The sequence below is a fragment of the Amblyomma americanum genome, chromosome 10 (genome assembly GCF_052857255.1).
Source record: "Amblyomma americanum isolate KBUSLIRL-KWMA chromosome 10, ASM5285725v1, whole genome shotgun sequence".
Lineage (NCBI taxonomy): Eukaryota > Metazoa > Arthropoda > Arachnida > Ixodida > Ixodidae > Amblyomma > Amblyomma americanum.
The window spans coordinates 42,406,176-42,411,146 of record NC_135506.1 but is presented as its reverse complement, the minus strand read 5'-3'; positions in this window follow the sequence as shown (position 1 = coordinate 42,411,146).

Below are 4,971 nucleotides of genomic sequence, written 5' to 3'. Positions count from 1 at the left end.
CGTCCCGACGTGAATCAATCTATGAGGCATGACTGCTGCTGTGGAGGGCACCGAATATTTTCGGCCTCCTGGGGTTCTTTAACGTGCACTGACATCGCGCAGTACAGGGCCCTCTAGCACTTCGCCGCTACAGAAATGGAACCGCCACGGCGGCAGGGGCCCAACTCGATGCCTTTCGGGTCACCAGCTGAGCACCACAACTACTGAGGCATAGAGGAAGCGCGCATATCGAATGAAAGCTCAGAAACATGCGGTCTGCGTAGCGAGCACTCATGTTCATGGCGCACTTGTGCTCGCCGGAGAAGCTATTTACTATTTAATAATTCATTACTTATTGGTAACATAATGACGTTTTCCTCCTCTGATTAAATAGTTTCTAGTGCAGATTTATTGTTTGCGGAATTAATAATTAGACCACGCATTGTGCGAGAAAGTACCGTAATCCACACTTGGTTTAGTCGAAGTGCTGTAAATCATATAGTCATAATTTATGTAGTCGATTCAATGGTACTTTGAGGACTGCTCTTCCGTCAAACGGGGGCTGCCTGAGAGCGGCCAGGTAAGTCTCCAGGCATGAGATTCCTGGTGCAGACAATCATGAGGCTAACACTGGGTATGACTGTTTCTGAAAAACAAAAGAGTCCTTTCTGAGCATGTGGTGCTGACCGGCGATAAAGAATGGCGCTGTCACAATGTGGTAGCTCGCTGATAGGAAAAAAGAGCCGTGGATACACCTTTGTCATTTCTTCATATCCGGCTATTCGGCAGAACAGCATTTTTTAAAGGATAATAATTGATCAGGTCATTTCATATATTGAAAGGTTCCATTGTAATAATCATAAACCCGCATATCTTTCCTCGGAAGGCTTGAATTTTTTTGCTATTAAGGTTATTGCTGTAGTCGAAGACGTTCCTGATTGGTTTATTATTGCTGTCTTAACTACTCGATGCGATCGGCGGAAAACGAAAAGAAAGATTTTGCTTCCAATCTGAAGAATAGATCCTTACCTGAAGTTTTTTCATAAGAGTACATTATGATATCCCACTATTCAAAAATTTCTCGAAGAAAGCTGGTCAATACCGTTAATTTTATGCTTTTACTTACTAATTCTAGTCGAGAGTCATGGTAGTGAGAGCCTCAGAGGGTGTTGCCGCGAATCTGGTTTTCAGCGAGCCGAAGGCAATGCAAAACACAACACGTCCATCCGTCGCCGGATATCAGTGTAGGCGGCTATCTGTCGATGTGAGTGCTTTCACCTTATGACATTTTCTGGTTTCTCTTTAACTGCACTATTTACTGCAGCTCGGCTCCATGAATTATTGATACAAAAACTTTTTCCCGCCTGTAGGATTAAAGCAGACGACGTTTTGTCTTAAAACGATCCGTGATGGCCATTTTAGAGTGAATAGTTGTACAGCAGAAGCTCAAGGATTGGCGCAAAAGTGCTTCGAAATCAACGGAATCTGCTTGCAAAAGCATCCTGGGATTAAGATGCCCTTTTCTACCTTATAACAAATGAGCGTCCATTGAAATTGCCCCTTTATAATTAGAAGGCGGAAATCTAGTGATATGTGCTAGCATCAACTGCCAGTTGGAGTCTTGTTAAGTGTCGGTAATAAGATTTCCCCGGAAACATTCTGTTCGCGCGTATGCGAGAATCCAATCGGAGGACGTTTGCGAGTTATTTCCGCTTCGTTTTAAAATGAGATTTCGTTGTGAGGACACAAACGGGAGTGAGGGGGTTTTTAAAAGAGTTGAGATGAAATATTCAGTGTGCAATTTTTGGAGAATGAGTGTTTTATTTTGTATGAGCTTCCACTGCTGGAGTTGTTATTTAGATAATAAATTTAAATAAAATTTAAATGCGTTTATATTGAAGTGATGTGGGGCTTATCTACGAAGGTTTCCCTATGCGTCAGTCATCTTGGAAAAAAATTGAAGGGGTCAGTTAAGTGTATGACGTGAAAACTTTAAAGGGTCAATGCCAAAATGCGCAGAATTGGCCATTCTCTACTTGACGACGCACCACTCGGAGTGGTGCAGCTATTGAGCGATGCACCACTACCCTGCGATGGTGGTCGCTGCCATCTGCGGAGCTTGTGCGACCAAGGTTGCTCCTCCCTAAGAACCTCTCGAGACCAATCATTAATTTAATGGCAACCTGCTATGGTGATTAGTTTTCTCGCAATCCGGTGTGCAGTTTGTGATGACACCACAAGGTTCTGTGAACTAGGTGGCCTACCTGCCTACGAAGTCGACACTGGATTTGCGACGCCAGCTCCTTAAAGCTATCGCTTAAAGCTATCGCTTTAAGGAGATCTGAGTATGTTTCGGAGGAAGTTATCGAGCAGTATGGTTTTGAAACTGCGAACCACCCGACAGTATTGTAACAGCAGTCTTATTTTCTCTCAACGGCATCCAAACGAAAATATCTCAAATCATTGTATTAATAAAATCTCTAATCAGAGTTTAAAACATCCCAGTATTCCGGGTAACCCTTTAGTGCTGACTGCATACATTAGTCCATGGCACTATTGATATCTTACGAGCTCTAGCGGACCCGTTGGTCCGTGTGTGCTCGTAATCCTGGCTATGCTCGTGGACGACCGAATGATACAGAGCGAATTCATGTCAAAGCGACTGTGTGCGGTCTTGTTCTATTTGTTGACATGCCCTGACTGCTTGAATCGCTGTGGCTGTAATTCTTCCTTTGCTGCTCTTGACAGCTTTCCGGCAGGATTTGTAAAGCGCTTAAAATATCGAATGCACCAGACGACTGTTCTGGTGCTGAGTGTAGAAAGAGAAGGTTTATTTCTTCTTAGTATTTCGTCGTCTGCATCCTTTATTGTAAAAACGTTTGAATGATTGCGGCACACGAATAATGAATTGAGCTGCAAGCGGAATCATTAACACTACCGGCTGTAAATATGTGAGTGTAAGTTTGCTGCTGTTTCCAGGAATTGTCACTTTGACTTTTGACAAAAATACGAATGTTTTAGAGCGGTAGCTGGACCAAGTGAGAATCTCGATTTTAATCACCTTCGGACTTGGCGATTTCATAGCAACAGCCTTAAATGAGATGCCGAAGCATACTTTGACTATTGCCAATGCGACGGTGTCCCCAAACTTGTCCCTTGTCAATATGAACATCGGCCCACCTTGATTCCCAACATTTGACCCACCCCACCACCCAAACTTAGAATTTCGTTGATTTAGACCAAAATCGATACCCAGACTAACTTGGCTATGGCCTACACGATGATGGCCTCCAAATTTGAACGGAGCTAATTTCACCTGAGTTAAACGAATAAAACTTGCAAATGAGTAATTAATATGAATACAAACGGCAGCCAGAAACAAGACAAGAGATAAGAAACAGCAGAAACGTAGTAAAGGAGGGAAAAGCTTTCCCTTGGCCATCGGTGTAACGAAGGTAAAGAACTGTCATTATTTTAACAGCTGGACGAACACCTTGACGTGGAAGTTCATTCTGCAACATGGGTGCAAAAGCTATAGCGGAACTATTCTGCCTTTTCACAAGCGTAAAGTGCGCTACTAAGAAACAGACTTCGGGCACATAATGAGGAAAAAAATGCCATGTGGTGTTGCATAGGACGCAACTTCCATCCATAAGGTTGCTATAGTCCGACGGAAGCAATTGTAGTGAGAAATAGGCGTTTTTTTTTTGTTGAGAATATATTAACAGGGATAACAACCAGACAGAGAGAGCGCGGTGTTGGCAGAAAGCAGCTGGTAAGTATATTCGTCTCGCCGAAAAAGTGCGTTATATGCATTTCTACGAAATATCAGCTGTGGCTGGCTTTTCTTTAATTGGTACAATAACTATGCGAGCTGGTGCTTGGCATTACTCTATGAGCTTCATGACAATACGTAGCGCCATTGCACTTGTCTGGAGACCTTGCCCCGCCATTTGTGAAAGCTGTGCTCGCAAGTGAAATGCCTTGGATGGATTTAGAGCATTCGAAGTTCTTTAGGCTGCGCTGCTAAGGCGCCCGTGTACTGTGCGGTGTCAGTGCCCGTTAAAGATCCCCAGGTGGTCGAAATTTTTCCGCAGTCCTTGACTACGCCACCTCTTTCTCTCGTCTTTCACTCCACCTTCCTCTCATTAATATGGCGCGGATGAGGTGTCTACAGAGGTCTGAAGCAGTTGCTGGGTTATATTTCTTGCCTAACAAGCCAGTTATTCATGTGCAGTAGCGTTTTCGCGTTCCGGCATGTTGAGACACCGCGCAGGTAGGAATGGCGAGTGTGTATTAAACTCAAAACGATTTTGATGCGGAACGAAGCTCAAGTTCCTGACAGCCTTCATCACGCAGGTACCACAGTGGGTGCTCTGGACAGTTAGTCATCAGTGGTCAGGTGCGGCAAGTTCATGATGATGATGAGTTGTGGGCTGCAAATGGGCGCCCTCTTAAATGTACATCTGCAACTTATTTGTCGGTGTGGGCCCTCGATCATGGTGGAAGAAAAAAAAAATCCGAACGTGGATCTGAAAATACTCTACTACAATCTAGTACACTGTATACCTCATGCCACTTTTTGCGAAAGCTGAAGTTCAAAAACTTGGCCATAGCAATAGCGATGTAGTTTGTGACTACTGTTCGGTGCGCCCGTGCAAGATGACATTGTGGACAGCAAGCATTCGGGCGAGTTCTCCTAATTATTCTGGAAGGCTTTTTGGTTCACATCGCCGGATGTGCCCCTGTAAGCGCTGCAGCCTCTGCTGGATTATTGACTACGGGCGCATTCTGGCTGATTCTCGAACTTTCAGGGCCCGGAAAAGATGGCCAGCAAAACCACGTGACTATCGCCAGTATGAACTTTGATTTTGAAATGGTTATTGAAAATGTTGTACATCAGTTATTGGCGGTGTAGTCTAAGGCGCATTTCTAGTATCGGAAGCCCAGGTCGAATTTGTAGGTCTGAGAAAGAGAGACTTCTACTGTAAG